Source organism: Hemicordylus capensis, chromosome 4, assembly GCF_027244095.1.
Source record: "Hemicordylus capensis ecotype Gifberg chromosome 4, rHemCap1.1.pri, whole genome shotgun sequence".
Lineage (NCBI taxonomy): Eukaryota > Metazoa > Chordata > Lepidosauria > Squamata > Cordylidae > Hemicordylus > Hemicordylus capensis.
This window is the reverse complement of record NC_069660.1, coordinates 313,748,123-313,759,952: the sequence shown is the minus strand read 5'-3', so window position 1 is coordinate 313,759,952 and position 11,830 is coordinate 313,748,123. Positions and strand designations below refer to the sequence as shown.

Here is an 11,830-nt window from a genome sequence, read left to right as displayed (position 1 = left end):
AAGGTGACAGTCGGCGTTTTCAATTGTGACATCCCGAATGTGGAATGCTTGTCCCAGAAAAGCTCATCTTGAACCAAATTGAATGTCTTACTTGCACCAGAGGAAAACCTTAGATTTCTCCATCTAGCGACTGGCTGGCCTTAATTCTGCTTTTCTGTTGTTTCTGATAGCTTCACTTTGTGTTTTACTGTTCCACTGTGCATTTTATATGCAGTGTTTTTATGATTTGTTGTTTATAGTTTGTATTCCCTTAAGTTTTACTTTGTAAATTGCCCTGAGAGCCTATGGCTGAAAGGCAGCACAGACACCCTCTTAATTAATAAAGATATAGTAAATGAGGTGATATTTCACCCAGGGGTCTTCCTCTTATTCTTACATAATAATTCTGAGTTAATGTACTCACAAAAAGTCTGAATTATTTTTGTGGGACTTATATCTGAGTAGGACAACCCCTCCAGGACAATACTGAGCAAAGAGACATCTTTTTAAAGTAGCGATTCTCCTTATTGAGCAGGGGGAGAGCAACTGGCCCTATCCCGCCCTAGCACAGCTTCCCTCCAGTGGCTGTTGCTGGTGTCTCATGTTTCTTTGTGAGCCCTTTGGGGACAGGGAGCCATCTTTTATTTTTGTTTCTCTGTGTAAACCGTTTTGGGATCTTTTGTTGAAAAGCAGTATATAAATAATGGCGTTGCCGGTGCTCATAATTTTAGACATAAGCACAACTTGAGCAGGCCAGCAAGCCTTAGGTACAAAAATGGCTCCGTGTGACCCAGCTACGTTTGGAAGCAAACCCCATTCTTTTCAGTGAGATTAAAAAAAAAAAAAGTTTAAAAAACACTTTATTAGATTCCCCCCACCCCACATCAAAATATGATGACAGGTAGATATCATATTATGGAATAAGAACGGCATCTCTTGGTAGCATCAACTCCCCCTGCATAGTTCAATTAAATGACCAGTTCTCAACATAAAGGAACCCAGTCCGCTGGCTTTTGCCAAGGAACCCTCATTCCAGAGAGAGTTCATTTCACCTCTGACCCAAGCCATGCCTGGAGTTCCCCCTCCCCAGCAATACAAATTTGTCCACCACAGTATCAAGCCCTGTAACTGGAATCTTCAGGGATACTTGGAGGCTGAGTCCGGGAGACTCCCGGAAGGCTGGCTGGCCGCAACTGGGGTGCTGCTGCGGCTGCATGATGCGCTAAAGATGCGTGTGCCGGGTGCCCTCGCGTGTACCGATTAAGCAACAGGCAGGCACCCAGGCGGATGAGCGGCAGGGCAGCCTTGGGGATGCCTGCCTGGCTCCGCGAGGAAAAGTTGGCTTGCTTTTTCTGACCCGGAGGGCAGGGGTGGCGGTGAGGAACTGTGGCCGCCTCGCCCTCCTTTTGGAGGAGCGGTTGAGCCTGCGAGGCTCGCTTATATATGTCTCTATCACTATTACTATTATTAATAATATATAGGGTTATTAATATTATTTGGGAGGGAGGCAGCCAGCCGCCGCCGCCCCCCCGCCGCGTGGCAAGCGGGGCTTGCTCTCCGCGCTAGGGCGAGCGCTCAGCGCGGCGGCGGAGCCCCCCACCCGCGCGGCCCCTCACTCGAAGGAGCGGGCAGTGGAGGGCGGGGCGGGTCGGGGCTGCTGCTGCTGCTGCGGCTGCCCTCGCTCGCTCGCTCGCTCGCGGCCATGTTCTAGCAGCGCCCGAGTGCTGGGAATGAACCAGGCGCGGGGGGCGGGAAGGAGGGAGGGAGAGAGGGGGGGAGGCGAGAGGGCCGCCGCCGAGGCGCATCCCATGGTGCAGCGCGCCAGGAGGCAGGCGAGTCCGGGGGAGCGGCCTGGAACTGTGGCCGGGACAAGAGCCTTGGCTGGCGGAGGCAGCGGCGGCGCCTCACAGAGAGACACGCTCGGAGGGAGCGACCCGCGGCGGGGGGACGAGGCGGGCGCGGGCGGAGGGCTCCTCCGTCTCGGCCGAGGCTTTTGTCTCGCTCTCCGCTCCAGCCCGGCTCCAACTGCCACCAGCGGGAGGGGGGAAGAAGCGGCAGGAGCCGCCGCCGCCGCCTCCTCCTCCTGAGAGGGCTCAGCCGGACGCAGAGAAGCCCCGACGAGCTTCTGCTGCTGCCGCCTGGTGAGTCCCAGCAGACGGTAGCCGGGGCGCGGGGGAGGCCAGGCGAGGGAGCTGCTGCCGCCACTGGCAGAATGGGGTGGGGGTGGGGGGAGGAGGGAGCACCCCTGGGTCCTCGTGGGGGCGGGGGAGTGAGCCGTGGGGCAGCCCCCCCCCGGCCCGACACACCCTCCCCTGTGGGAGGAGGACAGGTTCCCTTCCTGTGTCAGGGAGAGGAGTGGGGTAGCAGGGAGTGTGTTGGGGGGGGATCTCTCTCATTCATATATATATGTGTGTGTATATATATATATGCATGTGTGAATGTGTATATCTATGTGATTCTGTGGGATTCTTGTAGGGTTGGAGCTATTTCATGTAGAGGACTCCTTACATGGATGGGGTGGGTGGGGAAAGATGAAGTAAAGTGGCTTCTCCTAGTGCTTTGAATGGATGGGCCAGGCAGGGAGGAAAAGTGTCTTGTGTGTATGTGTTCAAATTTATCTTGACGTGCTGTAACTTTATGGCTTTTTGAAAAAGGTGTATTGTATTTTAAGGCATCCCAACTCTATAACTTGGGATGCTTGATCTAGCAAGCTCTTGAGGGGAAGGGGGAAAAGAAAATCAGATCGCTTCCCCCTTCTGTACAAAAGCAGAGAGAGAGGAAATGAGGTCTTTTTATTCTAAAAATAATAAGACTTTGAATCCCTCCCCTCCATTCCTCTCAAGCCTTTGTAAAGGGATGTGATGGAGATCAGCAGAGTTAACTGGGCATTAGGGGATCTGAGATGCAGGCCTAGGTGTGCCTGGAGTTTTCCTGTTTGGATGAATAACTTGTGAAAAGTAAACCAAAGAAAGGGAGGGGTGGTGTTGGCTTCTAGTCTGAGCTGAAACTCACATATTATTTGTAATGCAATACTGAGTTGTAAATCAGAGTTTTCCTCTGAGCATGGGGAGAGATTAGAAGGGCAGCGGAAGAGGAAAAGGGAAGTGGTTTCTTTCTTTCGTGTGCATCTTTTTGCTGAACAACTTTCTGGTTGTTTGAGCCGCAAGAAAGAGAAGAACGCAGTCACAGAAAGGGAATGTTGTATGTGTTGTGGCTATGACCTACTATTGACTGAGTGATTTCTGTTGAAAGCTTTTGAGGAAATACTCTGAATTCAATGTAAGTGAACTGCAGTGACCCTCAGTGGGATGGGCACAGTGAGAAAATAACAATTCCTTTTTCATTTTAAGCTCACAGGACTAAATTATAGAACTTATCCTGAACTCTCTTGTTTCCAGCCTTTCCCTTCCTGTTTTTCTAAGTTTATTGCATTGGTTGTGCATTGATTTCTGTTCTTCGTTACTATTTCTGGCTAGTCCTAACATATAAAGTTTCTGAATTTAGCAGTCTTGTATTAGTGAAAACATTTTTATTCAGATTTTATTTTTTTCTTTAGTATAGGTTATAGCACCAATGTTGGACTCTTGTCTAGTCAGTCTGCAGTTGAGTTTTTGGCAAGATGTGTAGGGTAACAGCAACACTGTAGTAAAGATATTGGAAGAGAGTTTAGCTGAAAGCAGAACATTTGCCAGTTGAGATTTCAGAGTTCATTGTTCATGATGAACATCTGTACTGTAAACCTTCCACTTCCCTTCTCCATCCCCACATCTGGAAATGGTTAGTTCTGATTCTCTTTCCCCCCCGCCCACATTTTCTTGAATGACATCCTTCACCTACATGAACTGATTTGAATGTATATGTTGTCTGCTTCATCTTCAAAGATGAGAGCAGGTAATACTAATTCATCCATCCTTGCAGGTCATCATTATTTCTGTTTTACTGATGGCTGAGAGCGAATGACTATTTTCCTCTCTACTGAGTCTATAGCTGAGTTGGGATGTGAACCCAGGTCAATTCTTGTTAATGATCCTAGTTGCTTTCAGCTCCAGCTACAGGGCCTCATACTGTATTTCTGGCTTCAATGTTAATGATGCAACTGAAGTGACAACATTGGGTTCCTTTGTATATAAGAGCATGTTCTTGTGGTATCAGGTTGCTAATGACACAAGCAGTGTTCTGTGGTTATAACTGAGTGATACTGTTTTGGTCCAGCAGTATCTATACCACCTTTCATTTAGATTCAAAGTGGCTTACACTATTGAAATTGCCAAAATGCATCAAATAAAACTTCAGTGTTAAAATATATGCGATTGATAATAAAAACACAGTAGATAAGCTAAAGGTTAGGAGAAGAGTTAAATTAAGGCTCGCCAAACAAAGGAGAAATGTCTTCATTTGCCTCGAGAAGATCAAGATATGCTAGATGCTGGTGAGTTTAATAGTGCGTAGAAGAAAGAATTGTGGCACATGACACTTTCTTACTGCTGTGATATGGCAAGCAAGTGCACCTGCTGAAATTCCCTCTTCTGCACAACTATTAAATGTTTTAAGAGTCCCTGTCGTTGACTGCAGTTGGTCACCCTAGTCCTGTTTCCAGTGATGAGGTAATCCATATCCTGTTTTTTAAGTCAGTGGCATGGTATTAAGAGCCTGTTCTTGTGGTAAACCATGATTTCTAATGTATGATGACTAATATTCAAAACAGAAGAATCTTTAGCTTTGTATCCCTTAAGAAGTGGCTAAACTTGCTGGCAAAAAATAAAGCTGTACTAACAAGCATGCTGCAGCTTAACAGTTATATCTCTGTTGATATTAATATGTATAAACAATCTAGGAAGTAGGGAATCACCATAAAGTGGTGTTTGCTCAACAGGATGGATGACAGAAAATAATTTCATATAGTGCTGTCTCCATATAGAAGATAACAGGATTGCTGCTTGTCTTGTATCCGTAAGGATCTGTGTCTATGCCTTTCCCCAAATATAGGAAACATCTTGCATCCTTAGAGGTATAAAGATGCAAAGGGAACAAACACTCTCTGGTGTTTCATTATTAGAACCCAGCTTTGAATTTATGCCTGCTATGGTTTAGTCACAGGATTATTCTGTTGTGTTTATAGCTGCTGCCCCTGCCTTTGTGTTACAAATATGACGGAGTTGAGAATCTATACAAATATTAGAAGAGTGTGTTTAGATTTTGAAAATTGTAAGAACATGGTACACATTATTCAAGCAAATTCCGTTCTCTTTATAAGAGATGTAATAATAACTCATTGACGGAGTTATGAACTCACAAGGGGCCTGCTTAGTTTCAGATACACCCAACATGCCTCAGAAGGTAACATCTGAACTGGGAGTTCTGGTCTCAGACTGTAATAAAGTTGATTTGATTTGAACTGGAAGTTCGTCTTTGTATGTTTGAGCATACAGGGAGGTTGGGTTGTCTCTTGTGTGTAATTCCCTTACCAGATGAGGTGTTAAAATACCACTAGGTATCCTGGATATTTCTTTCTATGATCAAGTGTGTGAACTCAAGAAACTGCTCCTGATATTGAGGTAGGTGTGTTTGTGTGTGTGTGTGTGTGTGTGTGTTTTGCAGGGAAGGCAACTGTCTGGAGAGGGACTAAGTGATCTGCAACTGTTCTCTCAGCTGTTATCTGCAACTATAGTGGTCTGGTGGTTATGGGGGTTCTTGAGCTGATATATGATATGATCTTTCAACACTCAAAATGTACTATGTACATGCAAACTATTATATTCTTATATAGAAAAAGTACTAGATCCTTATCACATGTCTGTGCAGAAGGTTAGCATCATTGTTTGATTGTGGGGTTTTTTGTTTTTTGTTTTGCAGAAGCATGCCCTGTTCTGTTGCAATGGGCCAATTCAGTATTTAAGTTTTCAACTCTGCCTTTTCCTTCCTACCTTAGTTTCAGCAAACTTTACTAAAGCTGGTACAAATCTGAACTTTAATTCCAAAATAGGAAAAATAAGCCCCTCCCCCCCTTTTGGTGGGGCACCTCAAATTGTGAGAACTTCTTTAGCATTTGTGTCCCTTTCACCCGTCCCTCTTCTTTCTTGATGAGTTTTTATTTTCACGCCTTACTGTACAAACTTTTCTATTGCCATGTGTCTTCTCAGATTCGCATACATTAAAACTTAACAGCTCTTTCACTGGGAACTCTGAGGAGGATGATTCAGTTTCATGGCAGGGTCAGCCAGTTGAGGTAGTTGCTTCAGATGACAGAGTGGTGGGATCTACCACCATCCACCTCTGCCAGCTGTCCTGGCCACTCATCCCACAGTTTTCTCTGTATTTAAAAAGTAAGAGGAGAAAGTAGCGTAGGAAGAGGAGTTGTAGAGGAGAGAGCTATGGTGTGTTCTGCAGATACTCTAGCCCTCTTCTCTCCCCTTGTCCACTTTTCCTCCTCGGCTCTGTTCCCCCTTCCTTTTTAAGTACAGGAAGCATACTGAGAGGAGCAGTGCCCCAGTGGAGGTGCCTCTCATCTTGGCTGCCTGGTGGGTGGGGTGTCAAGGTACCATGCACTGCCAAACAAGGGGAGGGTGGTAACATTTAGTGCCCTGCCTTAGGCACAGACTAGTTTGGGCCAACCCAATTGATTTGGCATGATAAATGCCCTCCCCATACCAGAAAAAGAACCCTTCATGGTAAGTCTACCAATGTTTTTTCCTCAATCTTTCACCAGAGAGGGAAAAAGCTAAATGATACCAGCAAGAAGCTGGTGCAGGCGCTCAATTATATTTGGAAAGGATCAGAATGTATCTTAAAGGAACCGATTTTTGGAAGCCCAGGCTTAAATGTCTCTCTTGCTTCCCTTTGCTATGCATTATTGTACTTAAACCAATTCTGTGCTTTAATTTCTACCTCTCAGCAATGAGGTGTTGTCTTCATATTTTTACACCAGTAACACAGATATAATTGGGAAGAGAAAGGAGCACATCAGTCTTCTCAGATAAGAGAAATAAGTGCATTTTCTCTTTATTGGAAGTGGGACAGGGAAGGAGAGAAGATGTTACTCTTTACTATTTCATTTTGGCATCCTCCATATTATATGGTCTGCTGTGTTTTGTTTTAGTTACCTTGAGTTTCTTTGTACTCTACAGGTCCCATTCCTCTGGGGTGCCTATCTTTCTGATTATACTATAATGTTCTGGATTATGTGGGTTGAAGCTGTAGGTGAAGGCTAGTCACTAGCTGCTAGTGTATAGTGTCTGAATATTGGTGAGGAGCAGGGGATAGATTGCCTGAGACAGAGTGGAAAGGTTTATCCAGTCTTTGCACCCACATCTGGGTTTCTGCAATGCCTGGGTATAGTTTACATAATGATTGTGTTGGTTTGTTGGGAGGCTCTGCTTTTTTGTCTGCCTCCATTATTTGAAAAAGAACTTGCCAGTGGAGAATCATCAGTAGTTGGACCCTAAGATATGAAGTTTGTGTTGGGTTTCTAATGCTTCTTGCATTTGAGATCAGGGAGCTGATCAGTCTGTCTTGACATCCAGCAAGGGAAACTAATGTTCAAATTAAGTGCTGTGAATGAGCTTTCCTTTAAGTCAAACTTGTCTTCGGGCAATGCATGGCATTATATTTAAAAGGTACTCTGTGCCTGTCCTCTTTTGTAGCTTCAAGGTTAGGATGGATTTGTTCATGGACTGATTTCTGGCAAGTGACTGATAGGATGTATGCTCAGCTCTGAGTCTAGTATTATATGCTTAGGTATGCAGGTCTCGGTTCCACAATGCTATAAAAACTGGACTTGGTCTGTTTTGGACATTACCCAATTTGGTTCAGCAAGCTCTTACATGGGGCAGGGACTGCTTCCTATCTGCTTTTCCTCTTGAGCCATTAGAGTGAGGTTTATCTTTGTGTCAACACTGCAGATTCTTGAGTCTAAATAAGTGGCAGCAACAATTAGAACTCACCACTTCCTGCAAGATATATGTCAAAGGGCAGTTGAATTCACTTTGTATTTACAGTGCAACTTGATTTCAGATTTTCAGGTGGTGAAGATAGAAGTGTGTACAAATTGCAGTGCATGGGATGGGAAGACTGATAAGTTGAATTGCCACCTTTTTAGTAATTTGGTCTATGTTTCCAGATGGCTGGAATAGAATTAAACTTGTAAAGAAAGTATGGGAGGAAGTACTAGCAATGCAATTATTTTTATCCAAAATACAGTCATCCCTCACCAACTGCTAGGGTTCTGTTCCAGGAAAACCTCGTGGTTGGCAAATTCGTGCTGGCTGAGCCATTGAAATCAATGGCAAACGGGGTTAGGGGAATCCTGGTACCGAAAGGACTGCAAAATACTGTAAAATTTAAGAAAAAAATGCCCCCAAATCACCAGGAGTGAGTAAGAGGAGTAAAGGGGACCCGCAAAAATGACCCCTCTGACCACCAGAAATCGCAACCCCTCCAACTGAGAAAAAAATCTCGCCAAACCGTGGATACTCAGGTTGCAGGTGGCAAGACTGGTCACAATTCCCTGGTCATGGATACGCAAATCTGCGTTTGGGGAACCTGTGGTTGGTGAGGGATGACTGTATATCATCTCTTTTCTTTCAGCAATATTTTGATGAATGTAATTTTACATGACATTTTTGTTTTGCTCCTTGTGTTAATTTCTCTCATATATTCTATATATAAAAGGCTTAGGTGGTCTGTGGCAAATGTTGTGTGGCAAGCCCCACCCACACAGTGCTTTACCAATCGGAAGTAACAGAACAGGAGCACCATGGTGATAGGGCAGTGGAAATTCCATATGCAGATAGGGAAGAGGAGCCTGTGATGGTTAAGAGCAGTTGGAATGCAGCTGTTACTGGTGGGAAGATTGTGGAGGAGAGAAGAATATGTGTGTGTGTGAGAGAGAGAGAGAGAGTGTGAGAGTGAGTGTGTGAATAGGACAGTGAAGAGAGGGATTGTGAGGGAGGAAAGAGCCCCTTCGGGAGAAGAAGGCTGCCAGTGTGCAAATTAGATGAGGAAACAAGATCTGTTAACTCAGGAAGAGAGAGAAGGGAGGGGAAGAAAGACAGAGGGGAAGAATTAGGAGAGGGAGAAAAAGAAGGGAGGGGAAGAAAGAAAGAAGGGTGAGGGATGGGCCTGGGTCTGTCAGTGGCCTGAGCGGAACGAGTGGCTATGGCGGCTGTGGCAACAACGAGGAACGGCCTGGTCAACTGTTACTACTGCTTGGAGTTACAGAGGCCATTGGTGGAAGGAGGCAGGCACGCGAGGGACAAGCCTGAGCCTGTTTGCGTCCTGCGGTGAATGAGCAGCCATGGCGCTGGAGACAGTGAGGAAAGGCCCAGCCAACTGCTGCTGCTACTCCTGAGTGGAGGAGCAGGGCTTGGGTAAGGGTGGGGAGGTCACTTGGGCTAGGGGTTGTGGCTTGGCCAGTCAGCGCCAGCAACACTGCAGCCGCGACCAAGAGAGATGAGAGGAATGGAGGAGCAGGAGCGCAGCTCAGGTGAGGGTGGAGAGAACTCTGAGGTGAAGGCGCTGTGGTGGGGGGTGAGAGGAGCAATAAAGTACTAGTGTGCATATGCTTTGCACGGGTTAAGCTAGTTTAACTTTATTAAAATATATATTAAAATGTAGCTGTGTAATATGTGACAAGCTTTGAAAGAAAGTTCCGAGAGGCAGATTTAAGTAATGATAGAAAGGTGAAGAGGGCGACTATATGCTGTTCAGCTTTTGTGTATTTCCTTGCCATGAGAAAATATGTTGTAACCCAGCATAGGCCACAGCATAAAGACTGAAAATTTGAATACATTATTGTTGGGAAAAGGTGACAAATATCCTTGCTAAGATTTGACCCTTGAACTACTTACTGTAAACTGCCCAGAGACATGAGTATGGAATGGTATATAAATATGCCAAATTAATTAAATACTTGAACAAATATTGACCTCTAGCAAGCAAGTAGTATAGTCACTGAGATGGCAAAGATGAGTATCAGATGAGTTTTTTATGTATAAAGCAGAAAAAGTAATTGGTTGGATAAGGACATGTTAATCATATTTAGCCAATCATATAGAGCCATTTTTGGAAGGGCGGTATATCAACCAACCAACCAAATAAATAAATAAAAATATTAAAAAATGGGAAGAGTGTACATGATTGCACACATGATTACAATTACTATGCACATGAGAGCCAACGTGGCAGTGGATTTTGTTGGACCTCTGGATCTAGGTTCAAATCCTCATTTTGCTATGAAGTATATTAGGCAAATCACTACCTCTCAGTGTGGTCCATTTTCGGGGAATATTTAGGAGAGTAGATTGGAATACTGTAATTCATTGTACCCTGCTCTGAGTTCCATATGGAAGCAGTGGGGTCTACTAAATAAGATGCAATTTGAGTGATACGTGATTAATGGTTACCAGTAACTTTTCAGGAAGTCAGAACTTGTGTTTGAGAAAAGGGAAGTTGATAAAACACAAGACCTTTCAGCAAATGAACCTCTTAAACTTGTGGTAAACTTGGAGTACTTGAGAAATGTGGTTTCCTTATCTAGAAATTTGCTGTGTTCCTGCACTCCTGTATATTTCTCCCTGTTAAGCCGTGAAAGCTCCAGGGAATCTCAAAAAACTTGAAATGGAGTGTCTTCCAGAGAGGTTGAGTAAATGCTGGTTCTGTTTTTTATTTATTTATTTAAAGGATGGAAATGGGTGAGATGCTTGTAGGAGACCTATATTTTGTAAAGCCTCAAGGCCTTTGTTTGAACTCATGTTTGTCCTATTTGTATCTTCCCTTTCAGATGTTGGAAAGATGTAAAATTAGGAACTGTAATTCTGGCAGAAGTTTAGCTGAGGTCTGGCATGGGCTGTTTCAGCAGGATATCTGTAACTTTTATTGTTTACTAGTCAGCTCATGGGATTGGGTGAGGAATGCTTTTATATATGTGATTCAGTTCAGTAAAAGTGGCGTATTTTGGGCTGAATTTTGTGAAGTGTGAGATAGCATTTTGATGCACTGATAACTGCTTCAGGAGCCTGAACATAGATTGTACTACCTTTTATTAGTTAGTCTACGTTTTGGAAATGGGAGGAGAAACATGTGTTTATACTTTCCGCTGTCAATTACTTTTTATGGTCCACAAAGACCATAAAAGACCAAAGACCTAGGTTCACCCAAATAACCTAGGAAAATTTTGTTACTGAAGGTGTGTTATCAAGCCACTTATTATTATTTACATCCCGCTCTTCCTCCAAGGAGCCAAGAGCGGTGTACTACATACTTAAGTTTCTCCTCACAACAACCCTGTGAAGTAGGTTAGACTTAATGGAACAGAGGGGAAATGACTTGACTGGCAAGCCAGAGGTTGCCGGTTTGAATTATCATCATCATCATCATCATCATCATTACATTTATGTCCCGCTCTTCCTCCAAGGAGCCCAGAGCGGTGTACTACATACTAGTTTCTCTTTCACAACAACCCTGTGAAGTAGGTTGGGCTGAGAGAGAAGTGACTGGCCCAGAGTCACCCAGCTAGTTTCATGGCTGAGTGGGGATTTGAACTCGGGTCTCCCCAGTCCTAGTCCAGCACTCTAACCACTACACCACGCTGGCTCTCACGCGGAATCCCTGCTGGTATGTTTCCCAGACTATGGGAAACACCTGTATTGGGCAGCAGTGATATAGGAAGATGCTGAAAGGCATCATCTCATACTGTGCAGGAGATTACAATGGTAAACCTCTCCTATATTCTACCAAATACAACCACAGTGCTCTGTGGTAGCCAGGAGTTGACACCGAGTTAATGGCACTCTTTACCTTTAGGTGTGTTATCCAAGCTGAGGTTAATTCTGTAAACATTTGCCGTATATACTGT

The 11,830-nt window shown here is 44.5% G+C and overlaps 1 protein-coding gene across 1 annotated transcript in view; it reads left to right on the top strand.

Moving 5' to 3' along the window:
• The first annotated feature begins 1,764 nt into the window (after positions 1-1,764).
• The window catches only part of PTK2 (protein tyrosine kinase 2), a 358,217-nt gene continuing 348,151 nt past the window's right edge, over positions 1,765-11,830 (top strand). Inside the window, exon 1 of the mRNA XM_053243262.1 lies at positions 1,765-2,120. The gene's annotated coding sequence lies outside the window, so the exon portion shown is untranslated. The remainder of the gene's footprint in view (positions 2,121-11,830) is intronic.